This window comes from Lolium perenne, chromosome 3, assembly GCF_019359855.2.
Source record: "Lolium perenne isolate Kyuss_39 chromosome 3, Kyuss_2.0, whole genome shotgun sequence".
NCBI lineage: Eukaryota > Viridiplantae > Streptophyta > Magnoliopsida > Poales > Poaceae > Lolium > Lolium perenne.
The window spans coordinates 333488117-333500139 of record NC_067246.2 but is presented as its reverse complement, the minus strand read 5'-3'; positions in this window follow the sequence as shown (position 1 = coordinate 333500139).

Here is a 12023-nt window from a genome sequence, read left to right as displayed (position 1 = left end):
AAAGTGGTCAACATCAAAAGTGTTCACCTTGATGAGTTCTTGGATGAGGTGCAAAGAGTTGGGAGAGTTTAGTTTGAAAAATTCTTAATACAGGGGCTCAAAGTGGGTCACATGTTAAAAATGCCACATGTGACCATTATCACATGCAACTTGGAAATTTCATTTCTTTTCTTTTTGGTTTGATTTTCTTTGATCCAGTTGATGTTGTTGAGTGTTGAAATGGTATAGGGTGGTGTTCCAATCGATCAAACCAAGTATTGAGGTCAATTGCTCAAATTCGCATTTTTGCCATTTCCTCTCATATACCTCTATGGATATTTTTTTATTTTCTTTTTATTTTCTTTTGTTTCACCTTGGATTTGAATTGTTGAGTACTAGGTAGGGTTTATTAAGGTTTTCAAATCATTGGCACAAAGCATAATGGCCTAGGTTAGAGTTTTGCAAAAATAGCCATAGCCTCATATGTGAAGCTATTTTGATTTTCTTCCCTTTTTCTTTGTCTCTCTTTGATTCAAATAAACAGGGTTTAGGGTTTAGTTAGTGTTAGGTTGGGTTTAACAATGGTTCATAACCATTTGGTAAAGTAACAAGGGCATAGGTCAAGATTTGCAATTATGGCTATATGCCCACATATGCCTTTTCTTTTATTTTTCTTTTGCTTTATTTCTTTTTGACTCCAAAGAGCAAGGTTTAGGGTTTAAGATCATTTCCAAACACTTCAACAAACAAACATGGCAAGGTTCATCACATACATGCATGAGCACTATGCACCTATCTTAATGTAATTAAAGTTTTTGTTGGCTCCAAAATTTGGAAAAAGGAAATTCATTTTCTTCTTTGTTTTAAAATTTGGGATGTTACAGACCACAAGGGTACCAATGCCATCACTGAAGCATCTCCTCCCGAGACCTTGGGAACTTAGTGTCGAGGAAACCGACGTGGCCGCGACTGCTCACCATGAGAAATGGAAGGCGGAAGTCAAGTCGAAAAAAGAGCCCGAGCCCAAGCCGGTATATACTGAGAAGCAAAAGAAGTGGGCTAAGGATTTTTTGATGACACCGTCCCAAATCCAGCAGAATCTATCAGACGACTATGAACGTGAATTTCTTAGGCAAAAATCATTACAGGAAAAAGCCTTGGCAGAGAAGAAGGCAGCAAGTAAAAAAATGCGGGAAACAAGTTTCCCAGCTCGGGGAACAGACAAAACAATCGATTCCCCCGCTCAAAGTGGAAGCCGGTCCTTCCGTTACGGCGTCCTTCAGAGCCGATATGGATAAGGACATGGAACTATTGGACCCCGCTATCCTAGCAGCTGCTAGCGCACAGGAAATGACTATAACGGCGGCCAAAGAAAGAGCGGCCGAGTTCGGTATGACTCTTCGTGCATTATTAGGCCTTGAGGATGCGCCAATAAGTGAGGTAGCATTTACATATAAGCTGAATGGGCCTCTCGTCGAGCCTGCGCAGGAAGCGAGTTTACCAACACAAATGCAAAATCTGCTATATTGGTACAAGGATTTCATAAAAAATAAGGCCGGCAAAGAATATATTTATGCGAAAGTTAGAGAGGAGCATCACTTCAAACATTACTATGTACAAGTTCATATGAGTGAATTGTTCCAGTTGTTCAATCTGCGGGAGCTCGACAAATCTCTCCTGGGTTGCTACGTTCTGTAAGTGTGATTTATTTCTATAATTAAATCTCTACCTCATCTCGTTCATTGCCTGCACTATATTGTCCTAACTATATTAATTCTTGTGTACGCTATTATGCAGAATGAAGGTTGGGGAATGCAAAAGAAGGAACATCCATGATGTTGGGTTCATTGACCCACATATCATTAATAGATAAGTGTTAGAAAATCACCCCAAGACGTGGAGAGAGATGATACGTCTCCGACGTATCGATAATTTCTTATGTTCCATGCCACATTATTGATGTTATCTACATGTTTTATGCACACTTTATGTCATATTCGTGCATTTTCTGGAACTAACCTATTAACAAGATGCCGAAGTGTCAGTTGCTGTTTTCTGCTGTTTTTGGTTTCAGAAATCCTAGTAACGAAATATTTTCGGAATTGGACGAAATCAACGCCCAGGGTCCTATTTTGCCACGAAGCTTCCAGAAGTCCGAAGAGGAGACGAAGAGGGGCCACGAGGGGGCCAAACCCTAGGGCGGCGCGGCCCCCCCTTGGCCGCGCGGCCCTGTGGTGTGGGGCCCCCGTGCCGCCTCTTGACCTGCCCTTCCGCCTACAAATAGCCTCCGTCGCGAAACCCCCAGTACCGAGAGCCACGATACGGAAAACCTTTCAGAGACGCCGCCGCCGCCGATCCCATCTCGGGGGATCCAGGAGATCGCCTCCGGCACCCTGCCGGAGAGGGGATTCATCTCCCGGAGGACTCTACGCTGCCATGGTCGCCTCCGGAGTGATGTGTGAGTAGTCTACCCCTGGACTATGGGTCCATAGCAGTAGCTAGATGGTTGTCTTCTCCCCATTGTGCTATCATTGTCGGATCTTGTGAGCTGCCTAACATGATCAAGATCATCTATCTGTAATTCTATATGTTGCGTTTGTTGGGATCCGATGAATAGAGAATACTTGTTATGTTGATTATCAAAGTTATATCTATGTGTTGTTTATGATCTTGCATGCTCTCCGTTACTAGTAGATGCTCTGGCCAAGTAGATGCTTGTAACTCCAAGAGGGAGTATTTATGCTCGATAGTGGGTTCATGCCTGCATTGACACAGGACAAGATGACAGAAAGTTCTAAGGTTGTGTTGTGCTGTTGCCACTAGGGATAAAACATTGATGCTATGTCTAAGGATGTAGTTGTTGATTACATTACGCACCATACTTAATGCAATTGTCTGTTGCTTTGCAACTTCATACTGGAGGGGGTTCGGATGATAACCTGAAGGTGGACTTTTTAGGCATAGATGCAGTTGGATGGCGGTCTATGTACTTTGTCGTAATGCCCAATTAAATCTCACTATACTCATCATGATATGTATGTGCATGGTCATGCCCTCTTTATTTGTCAATTGCCCAACTGTAATTTGTTCACCCAACATGCTGTTTATCTTATGGGAGAGACACCTCTAGTGAACTGTGGACCCCGGTCCAATTCTCTATACTGAAATACAATCTACTTCAATATTGTTCTACTGTTTTCTGCAAACAATCATCTTCCACACAATACGGTTAATCCTTTGTTACAGCAAGCCGGTGAGATTGACAACCTCACTATTTCGTTGGGGCAAAGTACTTTGGTTGTGTTGTGCAGGTTCCACGTTGGCGCCGGAATCTCTGGTGTTGCGCCGCACTACATCCCGCCGCCATCAACCTTCAACGTGCTTCTTGGCTCCTACTGGTTCGATAACCTTGGTTTCATACTGAGGGAAACTTGCCGCTGTACGCATCACACCTTCCTCTTGGGGTTCCCAACGGACGCGTGTTGAACGCGTATCAAGCAGCTTTTTCTGGTGCCGTTGCCGGGGAGATCAAGACACGCTGCAAGGGGAGTCTCCACTTCCCAATCTCTTTACTTTGTTTTTGTCTTGCTTAGTTTTATTTACTACTTTGTTTGCTGCACTAAATCAAAATACAAAAAAATTAGTTGCTAGTTTTACTTTATTTGCTATCTTGTTTGCTATATCAAAAACACAAAAAAATTAGTTACTTGTTTCACTTTACTTAATATCATGCATGTTTTTATTTCACTAGTTAAGTATAATGGAAAACAACAAAAATATGAGAGATCTTTATGAACTTTATCTTGAATTAGGACATGATGTGTTTGAAGAGAGAATTAAAAAACCCATGGAACTTTATATGCATGCTAATGGGAATGTTATTACTATAAATGCTTTGAACACCATTGTTGCTAATGCTATGGAAAATTCTAAGCTTGGGGAAGCTGGCTTTGATGAGCATGATCTTTTTAGTCCCCCAAGCATTGAGGAGAAAATTTTCTTTTATGATTACAATATGCCTCCTATATATGATGATAGCCACTTTGTTGAATTTGCTCCCACTACAACTAATAAAATTGATTATGCTTATGTGGAGAGTAATAATTTTATGCATGAGACTCATGATAAGAATGCTTTATGTGATAGTTATATTGTTGAGTTTGCTCATGATGCTACTGAAAGTTATTATGAGAGAGGAAAATATGGTTGTAGAAATTTTCATGTTACTAAAACACCTCTCTATGTGCTGAATTTTTTGAAGCTACACTTGTTTTATCTTTCTACGCTTGTTGCATTATGCTTCTTGAACTCGTTTATTTACAAGATTCCTCTTTATAGGAAGCATGTTAGACTTAAATGTGTTTTGAATTTGCCTCTTGAAGCTCTCTTTTGCTTCAAATACTATTTCTTGCGATTGCATCATCAAAACTGCTGAGCCCATCTTAATGGCTATAAAGAAAGAACTTCTTGGGAGATAACCCATGTGTTATTTTACTACAGTACTTTGTTTTTATTTTGTGTCTTGGAAGTTGTTTACTACTGTAGCAACCTCTCCTTATCTTAATTTAGTGTTTTGTTGTGCCAAGTAAAGTCTTTGATAGTAAAGTTCATACTAGATTTGGATTACTGCGCAGTTTCAGATTTCTTTGCTGTCACGAATCTGGGTCTACCTCCCTGTAGGTAGCTCAGAAAATTAAGCCAATTTACGTGCATGATCCTCAGATATGTACGCAACTTTCATTCAATTTGAGCATTTTCATTTGAGCAAGTCTGGTGGCCTAATAAAATTTGTCAATACGAACTGTTCTGTTTTGACAGATTCTGCCTTTTATTTCGCATTGCGTCTTTTGCTATGTTGGATGAATTTCTTTGATCCATTAATATCCAGTAGCTTTATGCAATGTCCAGAAGTGTTAAGAATGATTGTGTCACCTCTGAATATGTTAATTTTTATTGTGCACTAACCCTCTAATGAGTTGTTTCGAGTTTGGTGTGGAGGAAGTTTTCAAGGATCAAGAGAGGAGTATGATGCAACATGATCAAGGAGAGTGAAAGCTCTAAGCTTGGGGATGCCCCGGTGGTTCACCCCTGCATATTCTAAGAAGACTCAAGCGTCTAAGCTTGGGGATGCCCAAGGCATCCCCTTCTTTATCGACAACATTATCAGGTTCCTCCCCTGAAACTATATTTTTATTCCATCACATCTTATGTGCTTTGCTTGGAGCGTTGGTTTGTTTTTGTTTTTCTTTTGTTTGAATAAAATGGATCCTAGCATTCACTTTATGGGAGAGAGACACGCTCCGCTGTAGCATTTGGACAAGTATGTCCTTAGTTTCTACTCATAGTATTCATGGCGAAGTTTCTCCTTCGTTAAATTGTTATAAGGTTGGAATTGGAAAATGATACATGTAGTAATTGCTATAAATGTCTTGGGTAATGTGATACTTGGCAATTGTTGTGCTCATGTTTAAGCTCTTGCATCATATGCTTTGCACCCATTAATGAAGAAATACATAGAGCATGCTAAAATTTGGTTTGCATATTTGGTTTCTCTAAGGTCTAGATAATTTCTAGTATTGAGTTTGAACAACAAGGAAGACGGTGTAGAGTCTTATAATGTTTTCAATATGTCTTTTATGTGAGTTTTGCTGCACCGGTTCATCCTTGTGTTTGTTTCAAATAAGCCTTGCTAGCCTAAACCTTGTATCGAGAGGGAATACTTCTCATGCATCCAAAATACTTGAGCCAACCACTATGCCATTTGTGTCCACCATACCTACCTACTACATGGTATTTCTCCGCCATTCCAAAGTAAATTGCTTGATAGCTACCTTTAAAATTCCATCATTCACCTTTGCAATATATAGCTCATGGGACAAATAGCTTAAAAACTATTGTGGTATTGAATATGTAATTATGCACTTTATCTCTTATTAAGTTGCTTGTTGTGCGATAACCATGTTCACTAGGGACGCCATCAACTACTCTTTGTTGAATTTCATGTGAGTTGCTATGCATGTCCGTCTTGTCTGAAGTAAGAGAGATCTACCACCTTATGGTTAAGCATGCATATTGTTAGAGAAGAACATTGGGCCGCTAACTAAAGCCATGATCCATGGTGGAAGTTTCAGTTTTGGACATATATCCTCAATCTCAAATGAGAAAATTATTAATTGTTGTTACATGCTTATGCATAAAAGAGGAGTCCATTATCTGTTGTCTATGTTGTCCCGGTATGGATGTCTAAGTTGAGAATAATCAATAGCGAGAAATCCAATGCGAGCTTTCTCCTTAGACCTTTGTACAGGCGGCATAGAGGTACCCCTTTGTGACACTTGGTTAAAACATGTGCATTGTGATGATCCGGTAGTCCAAGCTAATTAGGACAAGGTGCGGGCACTATTAGTATACTATGCATGAGGCTTGCAATTTGTAAGATATAATTTACATGATACATATGCTTTATTACTACCGTTGACAAAATTGTTTCATGTTTTCAAAATCAAAGCTCTAGCACAAATATAGCAATCGATGCTTTTCCTCTATGGAGGACCATTCTTTTACTTTCATTGTTGAGTCAGTTCACCTATTTCTCTCCACCTCAAGAAGCAAACACTTGTGTGAACTGTGCATTGATTCCTACATACTTGCATATTGCACTTATTATATTACTCTATGTTGACAATATCCATGAGATATACATGTTACAAGTTGAAAGCAACCGCAGAAACTTAATCTTCCTTTGTGTTGCTTCAATGCCTTTACTTTGAATTATTGCTTTATGAGTTAACTCTTATGCAAGACTTATTGATGCTTGTCTTGAAGTGCTATTCATGAAAAGTCTTTGCTTTATGATTCACTTGTTTACTCATGTCATATACATTGTTTTGATCGCTGCATTCACTACATATGCTTTACAAATAGTATGATCAAGATTATGATGGCATGTCACTCCAGAAATTATCTGTGTTATCGTTTTACCTGCTCGGGACGAGCAGAACTAAGCTTGGGGATGCTGATACGTCTCTGACATATCGATAATTTCTTATGTTCCATGCCACATTATTGATGTTATCTACATGTTTTATGCACACTTTATGTCATATTCGTGCATTTTCTGGAACTAACCTATTAACAAGATGCCGAAGTGCCGATTCTTTGTTTTCTGCTGTTTTTGGTTTCAGAAATCCTAGTAACGAAATATTCTCGGAATTGGACGAAATCAACGCCCAGGGTCCTATTTTGCCACGAAGCTTCCAGAAGTCCGAAGAGGAGACGAAGAGGGGCCACGAGGGGGCCACACCCTAGGGCGGCGCGGCCCCCCCCCTTGGCCGCGCGACCCTGTGGTGTGGGGCCCCCGTGCCGCCTCTTGACCTGCCCTTCCGCCTAAAAATAGCCTCCGTAACCCCCAGTACCGAGAGCCACGATACGGAAAACCTTCCAGAGACGCCGCCGCCGCCGATCCCATCTCGGGGGATCCAGGAGATCGCCTCCGGCACCCTGCCGGAGAGGGGATTCATCTCCCGGAGGACTCTACGCCGCCATGGTCGCCTCCGGAGTGATGTGTGAGTAGTCTACCCCTGGACTATGGGTCCATAGCAGTAGCTAGATGGTTGTCTTCTCCCCATTGTGCTATCATTGTCGGATCTTGTGAGCTGCCTAACATGATCAAGATCATCTATCTGTAATTCTATATGTTGCGTTTATTGGGATCCGATGAATAGAGAATACTTGTTATGTTGATTATCAAAGTTATATCTATGTGTTGTTTATGATCTTGCATGTTCTCCGTTACTAGTAGATGCTCTGGCCAAGTAGATGCTTGTAACTCCAAGAGGGAGTATTTATGCTCGATAGTGGGTTCATGCCTGCATTGACACCTGGGACAGTGACAGAAAGTTCTAAGGTTGTGTTGTGCTGTTGCTACTAGGGATAAAACATTGATGCTATGTCTAAGGATGTAGTTGTTGATTACATTACGCACCATACTTAATGCAATTGTCTGTTGCTTTGCAACTTCATACTGGAGGGGGTTCGGATGATAACCTGAAGGTTGACTTTTTAGGCATAGATGCAGTTGGATGGCGGTCTATGTACTTTGTCGTAATGCCCAATTAAATCTCACTATACTCATCATGATATGTATGTGCATGGTCATGCCCTCTTTATTTGTCAATTGCCCAACTGTAATTTGTTCACCCAACATGCTGTTTATCTTATGGGAGAGACACCTCTAGTGAACTGTGGACCCCGGTCCAATTCTCTTTACTGAAATACAATCTACTGCAATATTGTTCTACTGTTTTCTGCAAACAATCATCTTCCACACAATATGGTTAATCCTTTGTTACAGCAAGCCGGTGAGATTGACAACCTCACTGTTTCGTTGGGGCAAAGTACTTTGGTTGTGTTGTGCAGGTTCCACGTTGGCGCCGGAATCTCTGGTGTTGCGCCGCACTACATCCCGCCGCCATCAACCTTCAACGTGCTTCTTGGCTCCTACTGGTTCGATAACCTTGGTTTCATACTGAGGGAAACTTGCCGCTGTACGCATCACACCTTCCTCTTGGGGTTCCCAACGGACGCGTGTTGAACGCGTATCAAGAGACCTGTACAAATTTCTTACAAAGCAGGAACTCAAAAGTAAAATTCTATTTCCTTACCATTTTGGGTGAGTGTTTCTGTCTTGTGCACATTCTCTTTTGTTTACTCCATGTTATGTCTAATCGATGAGTTATGCATGATTGTGCATGTAACGTGTCCGCAGGTTCCACTGGATTCTGCTAATAATTCAATTTGACAACTCCAGAGTTGAAGTCATGGACTCTCTGAATATGGACCCAAAGCATTGGACCAACATAAGATTAATGCTGCAAAAGTAATTATTTTCAATCATTTGCGCACTATATCGGCCTCTTTCGTTCATTTCCCGATATCAATTAACTAATAACTCCCTTGTTCATTTAATTTCTTTGCCCTGCAGGGTTTGGAAACGGTTCAAAGATAACATAACCGGTGAATTCAAGGATCAGCTAACATTTAGAAGGTTAGCTAATGTTCCAACTCAACCAAAGGGGACCAATCTATGTAGATACTATGTTTGTGAGTTCATCCGGGGACACACCTCTGAGCGGAGGGCTCAGGATATCAACTTGCGGAGGAGTGACTTGCAGGATAAGCTTGATCCAGAAGCTCGCTTCCGACCAATTCAAGAGGAATTAGCAGGATTTTTGATGAGGGAGGTCCTCCATCCTAATGGTCAACACTATTACGAGGACGAAGAACTTCTAATGCATCTGACATCCACTTGAAAATTGTATATGGAAACTTGTTTGAAGTTGTATATGGTCACCGGCCCGAGATTGAATATTATATATTCCTCTTGAATTCTTCTTGTTTGAAATTTCTAACTTGTTTGAAATTGTATATTCATATGCATCAACATGTAACGTGTATATAGTAGCGTAGAATATGTGTACTGAAACTTCTTTGAAACTAAAATAAAACACAAAATAAAATATAAAAGAAATGAAAACACCCTAAAATAAACCCATATTTAGAGGTTTAAACCCTAAACCTGTAGAGACCTTTAGTCCCGGTTGGTCACACCAACCGGAACTAACAGTACTCCGCCCGACGCATGCCTGCAGTCCACGTGGATGGCCCTTTAGTCGCGGTTCGTAAGCAGGGGACTTTTAGTCTCGCATATTTATTCTCGGTTGTGAATCCGGGACTAATGCCCGTTAACAACCGGAACTAATGCCCCTTTTTCTACTAGTGCCTCTCGTATATTTTCTCCATCCGCTTGGGCAGTAGCGAGTTGTAAGCTGACGGTCATATCCCTCGTGTAAGTAACCTACAAGCCATGTCAAGCTAGTGCAATCTTCTTCTCTGGCCGAACACACAGACAAATGAGCATGTGTTGTGTAATGGTACTTCTAATACTAGAGGATACCCCGCGCATTGCTGCGGAAAATTTAGCGCTATACTTCGAAGAAATTATATTTAACTACACATAACTGCGTAGGAAATTTAACACTATACTTTGAAGAGATTATACTTGAGTACACATAACCAATATCAGTTTGAAGAGTTAAATTATTCTTTTGGTTCGCCTTGCATGATAATACGCATCCAGCCTCCGCAAAATGCAGGAATATCTGATAATGATCATAGAAATGTTTGCATTGTTCTAATATTCTTTATTAGGAGAATGGTCACAAAATCCAGGAAATCAACACATCGTGTTCGAAACGTTCGCTTGAGCAATACTTCATATGAGAACATTAGATGCCCTGCTTAGAAGCAAATCGACAGCAAGATGCAAATTAGATATTAGATGTTAGATATTTACGATATCTGAACTATTAACTGTACATCAACACACAAAAGAAAATATAATTGCCAGAATATTAAGGTTGACTTAGAGCGATGCATCCCAAATTGAGGTATATATGTACAAAATGGCAAGTCAATTGTTTGACCCTGCAAAGAGAACATTAATCAGGAAACATAATAGCAAGCGGCTACCTACTAAAAATCAACACGATGCAATGCGAAGCTACCTGGCTTCATGCCTTCACCTCCAACACAATATCAGTAGCAAAGCCAATTGTACCTGGACAGGTTCAGGTTTCTTGTGTGAGATAAATTTCAGGCTAACAGGGGCAAACACAGCAACACTTAAAATCCATATATTGAGGAACGAACATCAGAAATTGGTAGGGAATTATTAGATTTAAGATATCAATCTGTAGGTTTCTCCTTTCCCTCGATAAGAAGTCAGTGGATTTACATCATCTTATTGTACGCGGCGGAGGCTGGAAGACAGAAGCTTCGTTGTCCTTGTAGAGGGAGACTGGCAACTGCTAGGAGAGTGATGAGGATATCCCTACCGAACCACTAACTCCGTCATTGCAAGATGAAGAAGATGTTGCTGTGAAGCTCAAGTCCAATGAAGTCAGATTTGGACCTATGACAAGAGCTCGTGCGAAGCTATTAAAACAACAGGTGAACTTGTTCTTAAACGATACTTTGATTTATGAGAATTTTATACTACCTAAATCCTTTGACTTGTGTATGATCAGGTATGAGGATAAAGGAAGCATCGCACGAGGAGGACGAGAACAGCTGGACATGGTGCTGGACATGAAGACACCTCATGGACGCGCGAGGGAGGAGAGCGAGGCATGCGCGAAGGAGGAAGACGAAGTCCAGGCTGGCGCTACGCCCGACGCGACCGGCCGCCACGCCGGCTGGCCCGGTCCCACGCCCTGTCAGATTGGCTCCTACGCCGGCTGAGCCCAGCGCCCGCCGCCTCCTGGACCGGTGCCATCCGGACGGGTATACTGAGAGCCCCGCCCCTTGGCCCGGTCACAGCCCGGTCCCTGGCCCGGTCCAAACCGGACCGGCCGGTCCATGGCCCGGGCGACCGGCCTCCAGGCCGGCCGTGTCCGAGTCAGTCTCGACCAGATCCCGATCTGGGTCGGTTATTATTGTATTTTCTCGACTTCTGGTCGTCCTGAACCCCTATATAAGTGCCCAGGATGCCCCCAAATTAGGTTTAGACCACGTTTAAGATTAACCCTAGTTCATAGTTGATTGCTTTGCAACTCTATTGAATCTATACACCAATTCGCATCGATCTGGTGTGTTGCTACTGAAAGTCTTGTATGATCTGCTGTTCCATAGGGAATTAGATGGTTGCAATTTACCTCTTCGTGGTTGGCGGATACGTGCGCAAGTGTGTGGAGTTGCGAATATCTTGCAGGGTTGAGAGCTGTTGCATTGGTGGCAGGAATTAATCGAGAGACTTCGTCGGCGTCATACAAGTTATCTCCACCTCCTCATCGTGTTATCTCCGCTGTGTTCATCGTGTGTTCATCACCATCCACCGTGCTTACTGAGAAGATCGGGCAACCCCTTAACAGAGAGGGACATCAGCAGCAGGCAGCAGCACAGGATGGGGGGTCTCGGAGGTGATGTTGTAGACCATAGCCAGGTGGAGGAGAAGGTGTTGGAAAATTAGGCACAGTTTTCATGAT